Genomic DNA, 18,346 nt, shown 5'->3' with positions numbered 1-18,346 from the left:
AGCAGTACTAACTTGTAACGTCTATATTTTTAAATACGTATTTTTCTATTTAATTAATTAATTAAATTATTTATTTTAAAATTGGTCCGGACCGGACTTCGGATACGTGGGCTGGTTTTGGGTCCGAAGCGGGTGTTGGCTTGGGTTTGGACCCAAGTATATAAACACATTTTTCTAGAAAATAGGGTTCCGGAGAATAGAATATTTAAAAAATGGAGGCAGAGAAAATTTGGTTTTGGGAGTTGTTGGGAGCCTTGACGAATCGGGCTAGGATTCTGGGATAGTGAAGTAGCTATTTGGCTATTTCACCGGAGTTATAGTTTTCATTATATGATCTTGTTTAATGTTTTCTTTTTCTTTTTCGCTCATTATATTGTTTTTCGGGTAGTGTCGTATTAGTAGATTTAACTCTGTTGAGACTTGGAAACTCGACATTTCACTGTCCAGGCGGATGGGCGTTAAGGGCAGTTAAAGCCCCAGTAGAGAAATCGTTATTTTCTTTGTTTTCTATGTGTATACTCTTGTTGATTTACTGTGGTGGTTGTGGTTGTTTTAAACTGTTGATTGTCGGATGATTAGCCGTAGTGGGGTTGGAGTATTGGAGTATGGAGTGTCGGACGGATGATTGGGATGGGTTGTAGGGATGGAATTTGGAGAATGGACGAGCTGTCGGGAAGCTCCATTAATAATGGCTAGAAATCGGATAAAAGTATGAGGATGATTGTTGTGTTTTTGTGTTGATTGATTGTTGGGGTTTGATGTATGGGAGGGTGTTGACATTGAGTGCGATGGGGAGCTTGAACCAAGCTTTAATGGAGATCGAAATCTTAGATCTAGGTTGAAGAAGAGTATTGAATCACCGATATTGGGTTTTTGTTTTCATTAAAGTGGTGTGGGTTTTATGAGGAGTCAAACCGCTTAGGTTGAATGGGTGGTCGTGTGGAGGCTTGTGGTGGCGGATTTGGTGGTGGAAGAAGATTGAAGAAGATGAACGATTAATTTTGGGTTGGGCTTGGGCTTGGGTCAAGACCAAGTGGGTCGGTTTTGCTTTAGGCCCGATTCTAATTTCATTTGTTGGTTGGCCCGATTTTGGTTGTTTTGTTTGGGCCGATTTTTATTAAGTTTGGGACCGGTTCTAATATTAGCCTACGGTCCGTTACATTTGTATTTGTGGACCGTTTAACTTTAGTGTTTGGGCCCGTTTCTAATATTGCTATCCATTGGACTTAAAATAGATCTTTCGGTCTTTACATGTTTAAACTTTTGGGTTTAAGGTTTTTGATTAGGTCCGAACCATGACCTTGGTCACGAGCCCACGAGCCCATGCACTTTGTCCTTAGCCATGAACCATGATTATGACATGTCGAACACCTAAAACGGTTTGACTTTGAAGTGAGGTTTGACTTTGACCGGGATAGTTTGACTTTGACTAGGACGGTTTGACTTTGACCACCGTTGAGATTGACTTTGACGGTTGACTTTGACCTTTGACCATGGACGGTTGACTTTCACCTTTGACTTTGGCAATGACAGTTTGACTTTGACCATGGCATGTTGAGTTTGACCTTGACCATGATGTGTTGACCTTTGACCTTTGACCGTTGACTTTGAAAACTGTGAATGTTGACTTTTCTAGTTTTTCATATGTTTGTTTATATGGATATATATAGTAATAAAATATCATCGGATATTGTATAACTTGGTTTGGTAAATTATCTAATTTAGATTTGACGTGAGTAGTGTGTAAAAGCATATTGGGCTTTGAATGGATTGTTTAATTGTCTTCACGTTTTATGTTGTATATTATATGGACATATGTAATAATAAAATGCTTTGTGGAAGCTTGTACAACTTTGGTTGTCATTATCTAATAAAGATTTGACATTGATATTGTGTATTTTTGACACGTGACGATATTGAGATGTTAGGAGATATTATATTCCTAATACGTTATAATGTATGTGATACGTTGAAGCATTGTGACATGATATAATATGCTAGGATAGTTGTATTAATGCAATATCTTGGAGAAATGTATATACACTCCATTATTTTATATGTGAAATGCTAATATAGCATTGGTGAATATTTTATGGGAGTGTGGTGTAGTCAATAAGATATTGGCATGTGAAAGTATGAAATATGGTTATGAGATATATTGAGATATTTCTAGAGATTGTGGCTTAGTGCAATAAGGTAATTGACCCGCGTGATATAATGGAATGTTTATGAGTCATTAATGTATGACACTGAATAAATTACGAAAGAAACGACTACCACAACTCATGAGATTTGCCTTGTGTGGGCTTATGTGATATGATTGACCCATGTGTTGGGTGTATATATAAGATGTGATTGACCCATGTGTTGGGCAATCGAGAATAATAGTGGCTTGATATATTCCATTAAAAAAAAGAGCGATGATGCTAATATTTTATCCGAATAGTGGCGGCTTTACATAGATTTGGCTTCCGTGTGAGGATTTACGGAGGTAGCGCATCCCGCCAGTGGTGGTTACGCACGAGTGGCTCATTATGTAAGGGAGGCATGTGGATGTACATGTTCGGGCGTTGGGTTTCGCGATTGTGGTAGCCGGGAAACTAGGTAAGACATAGATCATTGATTTTAGGGACACACAAAGAAAGCCTGAAATAATCTAATTATGGTAATATGTTAGTTAATGATGTATCTTTAGATAGATGATTGTATATGCTTCATCGGTTATTTGTTTAGTTAAAACCTAAAGCCTCGATGGAGGAACTACATGCCTTATTTATGATGCATTATAGTTTGTTGTGTGGTTAGTGGAAGTTAAGGCCTCGATTGGAGGAAACTACGCCTTAATTATTGTATTTAAGTATGTTATATTAGTCATTGAAAGTTAAGGCTCGGTGGAGGAACTAAACTGCCATTATAGATTATGTATATATTTGTATAACTATATGTTGTTTTAGAGCTACTCACACCAAAGACATTTTTATAATCAACCTCGATTTGCATGTTTGCTTATCGGGTGTGTTCATTAAATGAACATAGTTGATAAGTCTTGACAGGTTTAGTGATGAAGAAGGTTGGTTGCTTGTGGTTTTGCGTTAGCATTGATCTGGGATAAGTTTTGTTTTCCCTCGAGGTGATATAGATTTTCAGTTGAGATAAGGTTATTTGCATTTTCATTTGTAAATTGTTTTTGGTAATGAAGATGACTGTTGTTTAAGTTAAAATTTTTATTGGTTTTAATTATCCGCATGTTTTAAAACTGTTTATGGGTTTTTGGGAGTGGAGAGTGCGTCACACCTCGGAAATCGAAGAGTCGGGGACAAATAATGTTTTTCCGAATTCTGTCGAAATTCGGGGTGTGACATAACTCTTACTTATTAATCACATAATTGGTCAAAAGCGATATTGTTAAAGAGGTTAAAACTACAGTTTTGGGCTCTTATCACGAAGTGAGGAGTACAACCCTCCGAACGGTGGGATAATAATATGTGAGGGGCAGCTGAGAGCTAATATGCAAATACCATTCTCAAAGCTGGTTTGCAACTTTTTAACTCTCTGTTGGAAATCCCCTTGTCAGTTTGTTGGTAACACTTGGCGGCTATTCAAGGTGTTCGATTTATTGAATGCGAGTGGTGAGTACCATATAGGGGTATCTGATATTACTGAGCACTTCGTTATAAAGCGATCTCATAATTTCAACTTTAGATTGCAAACTTTGACAAAGCGTTCTAGTGTGATGGATGGTGTAAGCAATGAGGCTTGGAAAAAGAGGTCGTTGCTGTTAGTTCGTTGGGAACTACTGTGCTAGAGGATGTAGTTTGCAAATTAGGGTTTACAATATTGTTGGTGGGTAGGAGTGTATTGCTCTTGTTGTTTTGATGGTTGGGTTACTGCTATTTTAACTGACTTATGTTTTTGTTTTGCTTGCAGAGTTCACTGTAAAGAAACGAACTGATTAGAAGGAGATAGAGAGGTTCGCAAGGTTGACTCGGGCACAGAAACAAGCAAAGCTGCCTAAAGTTGCTCATTTCTTTGTGGAAAAAGGAGGTCCAATGATTAGGGAGAAAATGAGAGATCAAAAGAAAAGGGCCCAGTGTCAAACTAGTGAAAAAGTAATGGAGAAACCAAAGAGCAATTTGGTGACAAGGGAAGATAGAAAATGAGGTCGTGCTGGTCCTAAATGACCCTCCGGAGGTGCTGGTGCATCGGGGGCTGGTAGGTCGAGCTGGCGACCTAAAGGGGGGTCGATTGGTGCGCCTGTTGAGCTAGATAGGGTTGTCTTCAACCCTCATGAGCGGAGCAGCTCATTGAAGAGGAAGGCTGATGCGTTTGAGCAGGACGCTGCAAAGGTTGTCAAAGCTGCGAAGCATGTGCTTGGGGAAAGCTCCAGTACTGGGGGTGGTTCTTGTGGTGGGCGAGTTGGTGGTAAGGCCACTCGCAGTACCCAGCCGAGGCCAATCATGGACCTGGAGACCATTGGGGTCAGGCAGAGTTCATCCCCTGCACCTCAAAAGCCAACCCCGTCGGCCAAGGCGAAGGGCCCGAGTAAGGTTAGTGGGAAGTCAAATGTGGCTACTAAGGAACTGGAGTCTCAAGCAGTGTACTTAGATGACCAGGGGGTGCAACAGACTATGCATTGAACTGATGTCAGCTTCAAGTCGAGTAAGATATCGGCGTGCTTGCTTGAACATATAACTCTGGATGGCAACCATAAGGAGCTGGATGCCAAGGGACCTGGCTGATAACCTGAGGCGAATGGAGATAAGCAGTTGTCTAGTAAGTGAAACTGTCCAAATTTGGGCTGCTTGTTCGTTTATGAGAATCGTTGCGAACAGAGTGCTATTATATGTGTGCGAATGCAGCTTGTGAGTGGGTTTCAGAAGCTGAAAGAGATTGCCCAGTTTGTTGAATCAGATAGAGAGAGAGTAGTGAAGCTGAAAGACGAGCTGAAGGGCGTTCAGGACGATATGGCATAGATCGCCGGGAGCTTGAAAAGGTGAAGAAGGAGCACCAGGCACTTAAGTTGGCGAAGCTGCTGAAGGATAGTGAGGTGGAAGACCTTACACTGAAATTACAGGATGTTGAGGAGAACGTTGGTGCTGCTACTAGAGAAACTGGAAGGTTGAATGAGTATGCCCTACACTACAAGGGAGTTGCTCATGACGCTACTAAGGCGTTTGACATTCTAGATGCTGAGTTCGTTGAGCTGGAGGCAGATTACAAAGCCTTAAAAAAGGAGCATGAACGCGGGGCTCCCAGTATATTAGTGGTACCTGTACAGGGAGATGCATGTGATGATCTTACTTATGCGGTAGCTGCTCAAGAGGTCATTGAATCCCGAACTGAAGTTGTGATGTCAAATGTATTTGTGAACTTGGGTGTGGATGGTGTGTCGATTGTGGTCGAGGGGAGGGATGCAGAGGTTGAGGACTCCTTAGCTGCTGAAAATTTGGTTGTTCTTCCTGGAGCTTGCAAGTTGTGAGAGTATCTTGTTGATTCCGATGTTTGTAAGCTGTGATACATTAGAACTGGTTTTCTGGGGTAACCTGGACAGTTTGACTTTTTTTTTGTTATGGCTGTTGAAAGACTGAGCGAACTGGCTCTCTGTATTGGTACGGGGAGCTCGTCGTATGATGCATGATGATTAGCCGAGCTGGATTTCCTAAGTAAACTCAGCAACTCGATTAGTAGACGAACTAGGGACCGAAATTGGTTGAACAGTTCGTCCTTTTGCTTTTATGAAATGCTGGTTTTTGCTTTTCCACTTTGTTTACCTTTTGTTGGTGTGAATGTATGATTCTTGATATTGTTGTAATGGTTCGGCTATGTGTGCTAGCCTTGGTAAGGCTGGGGTGGCTGAGTAGCTTGCTACCCTGAGTGAGTGTCCTAATCTTTATGCGTCTATAGCTTTGTAAGTTTCGATTATCACTAGAAAGCATGAAGCATTCTAGGTTATAGATCGGAAGGGCTACACTGTGTGTTTGGAATGTGTAAGAATATGAGCGGTCACAGATATGAAATGATGGCTGCCAGGTGGCCTGACGTTTGGCGTCTCGATGTAATTATAGCGTGCCCAGGGAAGATACGTAATTTGAGAATAAAAGGAATTGTTCCTAGAAGACCAAAAACAGTTGCTCTTCTCTTAGTTGCAGTGGTTCTTCTCCATATTTCGTGCGCCATCTTTCTTTGTTGAGCAACTCAGGTATGTACTTTCATTGTTGTGGTTCTTCTTGTGGGCATGATAACTGTGTTTTTATTGGTAGTTCGCTAAACGTTGTTGTGGTTGTAGAGCTTACCATGGATAGGAGGCGTGTTGATGCTGGTGGTGATGAGGGAGAGAGGGAACCGTCTCCTCTGGTAATGGAGGAGATGGAGTTTAGACCCCATCCCTTTGGGAACCGTGGCAAACGTAAAGCGACTACTTCTGGAGCAAAAGATAGCAAGCGTGCCAAAGTGGAGGGTCGTGGGCGACCTGTAGGTATCGTGTTTAGGTCTCCAAGTCGTGGAGGGGGTGATGACCTGAACCGGGAGGAACATGGCGAGCTGGGTCGAGGTCATAATGCTGCAGCTGGCAGTTCGTTGCCGCGTTTGGGGGATGTAGGGCGTGACTTCTTCTACATTGGGAAGACGGGGAAGAAGTGCATGGTCAAGCGTTCTGATTGCAGCTTCCATTCGACCTCCATAGCGACCTATCTATTAGAGAGAATGGTGTTGGATGGTGATAAAGCGGAACTAGAAGGGGATACTCTGGAAACAACCCTGAAGACCACCAATTTGGCATGCTGTTTGGTGAGCTTCTTACTTGTACTGAGTGCTTGTTTTGTAAATGATGATTATTAACGTTGATGCATTTTTTTTTTGTAGTTCTTGGTTGGATATGATAAGTTGAAGCGAACTATTAAGCGTACTGACAACACTGACAGTGATACGGCTAAGTTGCTGATAATGCGTGCTGCTAGGAAAGCTGACAAGAAGAAGATAAAGGCCTTGAGGAAAAAACATCAGGACGCTCTGGAGGAGAAAAGGGTGCTGGTGAGTGCGATGGTGGACCTGCGGGAAAAGCTGACTTCTGTGACTAAGTACACCAAGCAGTGTCAAGGTGTGGCACGAAAAACGCAGAGGGAATATGATCAAGTTTGTGATGATCATGCTGTGTGCTGGCGGAAATGTATGTTGAACTGATGGAGAAGCAAGATCGTGAAGTCGAGGGTACTGCTGCACTTGTTGTATCACGAGATGCGAGCAATGTTCCTTCTACCATCGCCGCTCCTACTGATAAGCACGTTGTTGGTGATGCCTGACTGTGATGTTGGCCTTGTATGTGTAAGTGATGCAAATTTTTGGGTGTATTGTCCATTCTCCTCTCTGTAAGAGAGGCAAACAATAGAACTGGTTTCTCAGGTTTGTCTGAGCAGTTTGCCTTTTGATATAGATACCTAACGAACTGGTTTCTATGAAAGTGGCAGTTCAATATTTTTGTAAAAGTTTTAAGAAATATCGATATGGATTTCCTAGGTAGACCCAGCAGATCGGTGGATTCCATTGATGAATGCATATGGAATGCATGTTTTTGCTTATGTTTGATTGCTTGTAGCGAGTGTTCCACTTATAAAGCTTATGGCGTATGGTGGCTTAGGAGCCTGATATTTAGCTTAAGGAAGCGGCTTGCACGTAGATAACGCTCGCATATGGGTAATTCACTAGGAAGAATCCAGTAGCTTGAGTGAGTGTGCTAGCTTATTATGGCATAAAGCTCGCTGAGAGCGTTCTCTTGTAGTTGATCTTAAAGTCTGAAAAACTATGAAGCCTATGAGCTCAAGAGAGCGTGCTGCTCATGGAGAGCGTATTGTTTGTGTAAATCGTGTTAGCTTATGAAAACATACTACTCATTGAGAGCATTCACGCTAAGTTGATCCTAAAAGTATAGGTCCTCAACTTAACGAGACTCGAAGATGCTATGGAGCCTATAAGCTCAAGAGAACGTGCTGACCGCGGAGATCGTGTTAGCTTATGAAAGCATACTGCTCACTGAGAGCGTTCCCACTGAGTTGATCCTAGAAATATAGGTCCTCAACTTAGCAAGACTCGGAGAGGCTATGGACCCTGTAAGCTCAAGAGAGCGTGTTAGCTTATGAAAGCGTACTGCTCACTGAGAGCGTTCCCACTGAGTTGATCCTATAAATATAGGTCCTCAACTTAGCGAGACTCGGAAAGGCTATAAAGCCTGTAAGCTCAAGAGAGCGTGCTGCTCGCGAAGAGCGTGTTAACTTATGAAAGCGTACTACTCACTGAGAGTGTTGAAACTCATGATAGTGCTAAAAGTGCACGGATACAGGTGAAGCTTTTGGTGCAAATTCGGTGTTTTGTTAATGATATTGCACGGAGTAGGATGTAAAACAAGCATAAGTAGACTTACCCTAAATTTACAGTTAATAAAAACATGGAATATACAACAAAATATTTTTATTGATAAAATATCTTAACAAATAAGTGTTCCATGGTTGTGGCAACGGTTTCCCCTCTTGGGTCTTGATCCAGTACGCTCCATTGTCAATGACTCGTTCCACTATGTATAGTCCTTCCCATGTTGGTGCGAGCTTGGAGTCATTTTGAGTCTTTTTCAGAACTAGATCACCAGGTTGAAAAGATCGAGGATGTACTCGCTTATTGTAGGACTTCTTCAGAGTTTGATGGTATGATGCCACTCTGATGGCGGCTAGGCCGCGCCTTTCTTCCAACAAGTCAACCTCTCGAGCTAGGATAGAATTATTGTGTCCAGACTCGATGAGCTCTGATCAAGTCATAGTGACTGTCAGCTCGGTGGGAATAACGGCTTCTGTGCCATAGCATAAGGGAAATGGAGATTCACCGTCTTTGGAGCGAAGTTGGTCGCGGTGAGCCCACGTATCGTTCTCTAACTGATTTGGCCATTGGCTCTTGTTCTTTTCAATCTTTTTCTTCAAATTTTTCAAGATTGTTTTGTTGCTAGCTTCTGCTTGGCCATTGCTTTGAGCGTATTGAGGAGTGGAAAATGCATGAACGATCCTCCACTTGGCCAAAAACTCCTTGACTGTTTTTCCCTTGAACTGGGAACCATTGTCCATCACCAGTGTGTGTGGCAAGCCAAATCTGGTGATGATCACTACAAAAGAAGTCATTTTATCCCGACTGACGGTGACTGTCGCCAAAGGTATTACCCGACAGACCAAAACTGCCGCACGACCGTCGGAAAACGCTCAGCCGGCATAGATTTCCGACAGTTATGAACAGTCAGAACAGGCCATCGGGGTTGATGATCTTTGCCGACGGATATTTCCACTGCTTTGGACCGTCGGGTATTACTGCTGCCAAGAACCGTCGGATATGGACTGCTGTTGTTAACCGTTGGATAGGCATGCTGTCACTAGCTGTCGGATATACCAGCTATCACTATCCGTCGGATAGGAACACTGCCATAGGCCGTCGGATAGGTCCGTCGGGGTAGTTTACTACTAGACAATTGGTATCCGTCAGGTATTAGTTTTTTGTTTTAAAAAAAAATATTGGTTGTAATAATTCTTTGGTATCCCAATCCCAACACTACATTCTTTACCCTCCAATTACATCTTGCAGGTTCCCACTCAAATGCTACAAACGCCAATGTATTCATAAAGAAACAATTAGAACAACAAAATGCTAAAATTAAAATACTCTGCTCAAAAACATTGAATAGTTTGCGACTTGCATGACTACAATAATCTTGCCGAACAATATCGGGGCAAAATTTAAATTTAAGACTGAACAAACATCCCTTAGGGTATTGCTAAAGCTATTCCAAATAACTTACAAGGAAATGGTTTTACTAAAACTAACATTTACAAAGTATGAAATTAAATCTAAGACAACACTCACCCTATATCACATAGCAGGCCTCCTCCACCATGTTGCTACCTTTTCTAGGCCAAACAAGGCGCCCTTCTGACTAAGCGGAAAGAAAGCAAAGACATACACCGGTCGCTGCTCCACATATAATCAGATCCATATTGTCCCCGGTCGTTATTATTGAAGTAACGTGAACTAACGCCATTTCAAGCAAAGTGTTTGTCTAGTCTACCTTGGCCTAGCAAGGAAGCAATGCAGAACCGATGTGCACTAGTGGCCCTTCTTTTCCCAGTTCTAGACCAGCCAGAGACAAAGACAAATGCTTCCAATTATTTGCAAAGATGAGTAAGAAAAGTTTTTTGAGATCATCTATATCTAATTATCCATTTTTGAACAGTGACAAACACATGAAACCGTCGGGGTGTTCATGGGAACAACCGACATCGAGCCGAGAGAATAGTTACGAAGTTGTCTACTTCTAGTTCATTCTCATACTTGCTACATGTAAAGCTCATACGGACATCAAGGAGGGTGGGGGGTTTCTGTGTCATTAGAACGCCGATGCATGGCACTATAGGCCAGGATTTTTAACTCCAAACATGTTCTTGATACTCTGAACCCAAAACTATAATTCATATAAACACATTAGAATAGTATCTTTGTTCAGGAATATATAAGTGCGTAAAACAACGCTACATTAAACAAACGGATCAATCCTACACAAAGATCGATCCTTCACACTAGACAAGACTTCAACACCTCCAAGCAATATCCCAACACTTCTCAATATCAAATAACAAGCATATAAAGTAAAACAATTAATGTAAAGGAAGAACAAACCACAAGACGAGATATATCGTGGTTCGGCAATTTGCCTACTTCCACACCGCTGAAGTTCCAAGCTTTCATGGATGTCCCGAGTAATGATTACAAGTCTCTCAATTCACTCACAAAGAATGAACACTCAACTCACACAGAATTGCTCTCTTATAATCTCTCTTTCTTGGTTTTGGAAAAGTTAGGTTTTCAAAAACTGATTTTGTTTTTTATACTAAAACCCAAAATCGCGATTCTTGTCAAAAAGAAGCCCACAAAAAGAATTGAGAGCTGGTCGTCGGCAAAAAACACCGGAGCATGAGCGCTGGTCGATTCCACTCTGAGCCAAGAGGCGCTCGAAATGAAAAAAAAAAAAAACTCTTTTTTCTCTACATATACAATCACGTAAGGTCTAAACTTTAGTAAAATCCTGATGCTAAACACAACAATACAAACACCAAAAGCAACAACCGATGGATACAATTTAGCATAAAATAATAATTCATATAAACGCATTGAAAAAGTATACAATCACCTACGGTCAAAACTTTGAATAAAACCCTGAGGCTTTAATACAACACCACAAGCAAAGCAAGCGATGGATGCTCGTAGCGTCTGCAGAAATGGGATGATACATCTGTATGGTGGAGTTCTACACCGTTTTCTTCAAAATACCGCATTCATTACTAACAATAATGTCACTCACTCATGCCATCACTCACATCAAGATCACTAAAACCATTTATTGGTTATCACTCTCATTATCAGAGCATCATCGGGTTCATCCTCATCACTTTCACCCTTATCTTCATAAATAGTGGGTGAAAATGTATTTGACTCCATCAGCCATGTCATCATAAATGTTGAAAGTGAAATAGGATTAGCAAGAAGTATTATCACCAAGACCTCCTTTTATAAATCTAAGTTCACTTACCCCTACAAAAAGGTAATCCAAAACACTAGATAGTCAAGAGCCGGTGAAAAGTTGAAACTCTAGACTCAATAATCTGCAAGACAAATAAATATCCGGATAGTAAATAAAACGGAAGTAAATCTATGTCGAAAACATCTGAATTTGTGGTTGCAAGACAAGATACCTCTACAAGAGAGAGAGAGAGAGAGACCGATATAAAGAATCCAAAGGCACGATAGAAGAATCTTGGGACATAATAGCACTTGCATGTTGAAGAAGAAGACTTTTCAACCACGGAGCGCACAAACTAAGACGCACCCCGGTATTAAAATGCACAATATTAAAATCCACCAAAGTGTTTTGGAATTTGGATACAAAAATAACAACCATAAATGGAAGTGATAATTTTGTTTTGACTCCAATCAAATTTTACTCGGATGAAAAGGGGGAGAACAAAAAATGTTTACATTCAGACTTTGTGAATTCAAGGTTCACGATTTGTATGGTACAGAGGTAACCGATTAAAACATTCATAAATATCAGATGTGTGTAATCCAACAACCCATGAATATCACAGACAATTTACCTTGATGAACTATAGAAATCAAGAAATCCAAGAGCTTGAGAACGTCGATGGAGTCAAAAGAGAGATTGAATTTGCAATAACCCGAGAGAATCCAATGTGCCGATCAAGACAAAGATGCATAATGGCATTGGCAACAAATGGCCAGTAATATCTTTCAAGTTAACAGATACACAGCATAGGCATATTAACATCTAAAGACAAAGAATACATGTCTGGCCTAAGAAATTAATTAAAATTTTAATAAAACTTTACTTTAACCCTATTTTGTTAGGATAAGACATAAGAGTGACAAACCTTGTCATCCCGCATGTGCAAGCAATCCAACAATAATACACGGTTTTCAGCACGTAGTGCCTGCTTAAGCAACACATGACGGAAAATTGAACAAAGAAAACGTAGTGAGTCACATAACGGAAAATTGGACTATGTACACGTTTATCACCATAAAGAATAAAAAAGTGGAGACGCATACATATACCCCTAAAGAAATGGTGCAGAACAGACAAAGATGAACGTGCACCGCATGTATATGATGCCAACGAGGAAGCACAAACGGAGAGGAAATGAGAAGAGACCGCTTATTAATCGCCCATCGCCCAACAGTCCCTTCTTTGTAAGAATTTAGAAAGAAGAAAAAGGTCAAATATTAGGTCTGAAAATTAAATGACCATAAAGTTAGTATGCATCTAGCTTAACATACCTTCCAACAATCTCCGGAATGTACTAGTGATGATGAAATCTGTATGGTTCATGGCATATAAATCGGTTGTGAACCGGCATGAGAAGTGGTACTTCTCTTCAAAGTTTTTCCAAAGATATGTCAAATCGGGGATACTTTGCTTTCTCAAGAGCATGGGCAATGGTGCAATCTGAGAAAAAATGAGATAAAGAAAAATTAGTTTCTTAGAGTGCATGAAACGGCAATGAGAAAATGGCTTTGAGCTACCAATAATTCTTCTCCAGTTACCTATGTGACTGGATGAGATGAGCATAAAAGAAAGTCTAACTTCAGTGAATGTCTCCAAGTATGGCCATACTTCAATCCTTGAAATCCATTTGCGGATAATTCCTTTCTCAGTTCTGAAAGGAACTCAGAGAATATGTGAATTCCTATCAAGTTTATCTAAAAGACCACCTCCTCCTTTATATCTAGCACAATACATTAGTGTCTCCTCCTTCAAGTAACGCTCTGCAATACACCCTTCCAAGCGCGCTTTGTTGGTAACATAATCCTTGAAATATTTCATGTACCTTAAAAAAGTATTTTAGAAGCAATAGAATCTTAAAAATGAGAAAATAAATAAATAAAATAAGTAACAAAAATCAGGCTACGTACCTTTCAAAACAATACATCCACCTAAAGAAAACATGCCCACAAAGGCGAGCCTCATGAGCTAAGTGAATAGGAAGATGCATCATAGTAACAAACAATGATGGTGGGCAGATTCTCTCCAAAGCAAGACAATGCCTTGACCATACCCCTTTCCAGTACATCAAGTGTTTCAATCTCTACTTTCTTCGAACACAAAGCACTAAAGAAAGTACAAATGGTAGTAATAATTGTTCGGGCTTCTTTTCTGTTGTCATCTCTATAAGCATGTTGTATTAATACCGGCAGCAAATATTGCATTAGAATATGATAGTCATGTGACTTCATTTGTCTCAAATCCATTGAATCTCCTTTGACAATATTAGACCAGTTACCACTAAACCTAACAGGTACACTAAGATTGCGCAAGGTTTGGATGAATAACTTTTTCTCTTCTTTTCGAATCCAAAAGATACCTTGAGGCATAACCTGTTTCCCGCCAAGCTTAGTCACCCAATATTTCTTCTTTCTCTTCATACGCTTTAAATCTTTGCGTGCATTAACATCATCTTTAGTTTTCCCTTTCGTATTCAATATCAAAGCAAGAATAATTTCACATACATTTTTTTCAATATGCATGACATCAAGATTATGATGGACGAGAATGTGTTTCCAATACTTGAGCTTAAAACAGATATATCGCTTCGAAAACCACAAATTTCCTTTATTCCCTTCCTTATTCTTGCTGAGTTTCCCAAATTGATGATTTTTCAAACTCTTAGTCATTCTCTTAACTTTAACTCCAGTCAATCTTATTGGTTGCTCACCTTCTTCCTTTGTCTTATCATAGGTGCTTTCTCTTGTATCATTTCTAGACTCGAATCTCAATGGAAGCCACCGTCTACTTCTTATATACACATGCTTACTTCCATGGTGAAGTCTTATAGAAGCAGTTTTCAGACCACAAGGAGGGCAAGCGAATTTTCCCTTAGTTCTACAGCTAGAGATATTCCCATAAGCTGGAAAATCATGGATTGTCCACAATAAAATGGCATGCATATGAAACTCTTCACCTTTGAATGCATCTTTAACCATCACCCCATCACGCCACAATTCTTGGAGTTCTTTAACCAACGGCTGCAAATAAACGTCAATATCATTACTTGGTTGTTTTGGACCCTCAATGAGAGTTGAAAGCATGGTGAATTGAGACTTCATGCATAGCCAAGGCAGGAGGTTATAGTTCACAAGCATAACAGGCCATGAACTGTGTTGCGCTCCAAAGTTGCTATAAGGAGTAAAACCATCAATGGCTAGTCCCAAGCGAACATTCCGTGGCTCTACAGAGAAGTCTGGATATTTTAAATTGACTTGCTTCCACACCGCCGAAGTCGGGGATGCCTCATCGTGCTAGGCTTTGATTCTCCAGTAGAATGCCACCGCATCTCCTTTGCCACCCAAGGCACACTATACAATCGCTTCAACCTTTCCGTAAGTGGAAAGTATTGCAAGACCTTAGCAGGCACCCTGGTTCGCTTCCTCAAATCCTCAATGGTTGGAGTTTTGTATCTAGAAACACCACAAGTAGGACAGGTAACCTTAAATTCATTCTTTTCCCAATACAAGATGCAGTCGTTTCTACATGCATCAATCTTCTTGCATTTCAGTTTCAAGTCTTTAATCATCTTATCTTCCCTGTAGTTATTTTCTGGTATCTTGTTACCAGCAGGCAACACCATGCGGAGTAGTTGAAGCAATACAGTAAAACTCTTATCACTCCACCCATTTGTGTACTTCAGGTTAAGGAGTTTCACGACAAATCTAAGAACACTGAAGTCACATCCAGGATATAATTCAGTCATTGCTTCACGCAAGTTAGCGTTAAAAGCAACACCGTCTACGACTTCTTCCCCCTCTGTACAACCTCCTAGATCATCTCCAAGAAAAGTGTCCAAGTTGTCAAGACTAAAGCATTGGTGTGGAAAACAGCATTCATGTCAACCACATGCACGTTCTCTTGAAATCCCGGCCCTCTTTCATTGTGTTATTCTTCCACTTCTTTCTCACCATGCAAGAACCACATTTTATGTGTCTTGTCAAACCCATAGCTAAAATAGTGTAGGGCAACATTATCGTGACTCATTGTTGCACCTTGGTTTCGACACTTTCGACAAGAACATGGTATGACATTCTTGTTAACATGGCGTTCTGAGGCAAAGGTTACAAACTCTGTAACACCTCTTATAAAACGCAAATGCCGGAAATCGTCTAGATCAATCCAACTCTTATCTACCAAGCACGTTGACTCCATGATGTACTTCTAAGAGATAAGAAAGAATGAATGAAACTCAAAACAAGAAAAATAGCTAAATAGTTATGTAGAGGCATACACTAACTAGGCCAAGGAGTTACAATGCTAACTCTAGGCATACACTGACTTCAAGCTAACTCTACGCATACATACAGTGACCTAATATTCAGTACCAAAGTGAGTACAAAATTAGATGAAACTAGAGTCAAACACATATATTCATGCATCTTATAATCACCAATTCATGGTATAGTATTGTGACCGTTTCTGCTAACAAGGTTTCAGAACTTAGGAATGCACTAGGTGCAAATGACTTAGAGGCCAACAAGGCAAAGCTTGATGCTGCCAACAAGGTTGTTTCAAAGATTGGACAACACATGTCATTAAATTTCATTCACATGTCATTAAATTCCTACGTAGTAATTAAATTTTGTTTTTGACAACTTTGAGAAGTACAATGACATTAGATTCAACTTGCTCACTAGTCACTACTATATAAATGTACAAGAGCGTATGAATCAAAGATAGGCCTCTACCTTTACATGAATTTTAAAATAAAAATGTTGGTTGGGTCATATTTATTAATTAACAATGATGTTATTATTTGTAGGAAAGGCATGCACCTATAATCAATATTATTCTCATTATTCATTTCGACCTCATCAAAACAGAGATTATAAAGTTAGATATTATGTCAAAGTTCTTTTGGAAATGAGATTATTGGTCAATTTATAATCTCGGTTTTAGGAACTCTATTATCTCGGTAGATGTTACCTCAGTTTGTTGTGTACTGAAAACCTGAGATAACATTTAGAAGACATATTTCCACATGAAAAAAACGGTGACAAATGAGAGCACTATGGAACAAAACAACAACAAACAAACAAATAACGAATAACAATACCAAACCAAACTATTAACCACCACCACCACAACAACAACAACGACAATTCATGATTCATGACTAGGACACTAATTAAAACATAGAATACACACTTACATACTAAGCAACAGTATAACCGAACTTTCACCAACACAACGACAGGAAGAACAGAAGAAGAGCCCAGGAACCTGCAGCTTCTCATCCAAATCAATTTAAACAAATCAATAAACCACAATGAGAAACACAAATACCAAACTAAACTAAATTTGTACATTAAATTCACTCTCCACTAATATCAATCTCTTATATAAAGCTAAGAAGTGATTTTATAAGTACCAATAGGGATATGACCAAGTGCTCAAGAATATCAACACCGTCTCTCGCCTGAACAGGGGCGTCTCTCGCCTGAACAGTGGTAGTTGAAATCTATCAACTATAAAAAAATTCATATTTATTAGAAAATAATTTTGTTAAACTATAATCACCAACAAAAAGTATATTCACCCTTACCCCGCGTGCTAAGTTCCGTACTTTTCAACTCTAAAGATTTAAACTTAATGAAACAACCGAAAAAATCACTGAAACAAATGAAAAAGATCTTTTATTTGGGAGAGAGAGAGAGAGAGAGAGAGTGTGTGTGTGTGTGTGTGTGTGTGTGTGTGTGTGAGAGAGAGAGAGAGAGAGTGCACATTACCTTTTGGAGTGGGAAGGAGAGTTGATGCAGCAGCAACTGTGAGGGAGAGAGGGAAAATATATTTTAGGTTTTTTTTTCTTATTATTATTTTATTTTTCCAAATAAATTTAGTGGGAACAAAATTAACGAAATTAGTTTGGCCCTTGATAATTGGGGAAAGGTATGTCGACAGTTGAAATTGGTTGGAAGATACCCCACGGCTACAAAATATCAAACAACAGTTGGGAAATTTATTAAATCCGTCGGAATTCACCAACTAGTGAAAATCGTCACCCTATCCGAGGGTTAGTAACTCTCAGAATAATCGCGGCCACATCTAAAACCCATAGAATACTCGGAGAGTTTACCCGGATGCACCTTTCGTGATTTTACTCCCGTGCATCTAAAAACGAGGGTAACTTCCCACGCATTTAAACCGGCCTGGCTATTCTTTAGCGCCCGTCGGGTAAACTCGTTTTTTTGGTAGTGGATATGTAACGCCCGTATTTAAAATACGTATTTAGTTATTAATTTATTAATTAAATTATTTATTTAAAAATCGACTGGATTGGATTTGGGATACGCGGGCCTGATTTTTGGGCCCGAGTCTGTCTTGGGCTTGGGTTTCAGACCCAAGTATATAATCACATTGTTCTAGAAAATAGGGTTTTAGAGAATAAAAAAAAAATGGAGGCAGAGATAGAAGCTGGATTTCTAGAACGTTGGAACGCGACGATTCGGACTAGGAGGATTCGTGGAGCTTGGGATTAAGGTGAGTAGTTATTTTTACTATTTCACTAAATCTACAGTTTTCCGTGTATTGGTGTAGACGGACATTTTCCCTATCCAAGGTTTATGTCTGTTATTACTACTAAATTTCCTGTTTTTATTTGGCGTTTTGTGTATTTGGTAAATTCGGTTAGAGTGTTAAACTGTGGAATACTTAATAGAATTGTTGAAGCTTTGGAGTTTCGTTAATGGTGGCGAGCCAAAACAA

The sequence above is a fragment of the Coptis chinensis genome, chromosome 9 (assembly GCF_015680905.1).
Source record: "Coptis chinensis isolate HL-2020 chromosome 9, ASM1568090v1, whole genome shotgun sequence".
Taxonomy (NCBI): domain Eukaryota; kingdom Viridiplantae; phylum Streptophyta; class Magnoliopsida; order Ranunculales; family Ranunculaceae; genus Coptis; species Coptis chinensis.
The sequence above is the reverse complement of the archived record's forward strand: the minus strand, read 5'-3'. Positions refer to the sequence as shown.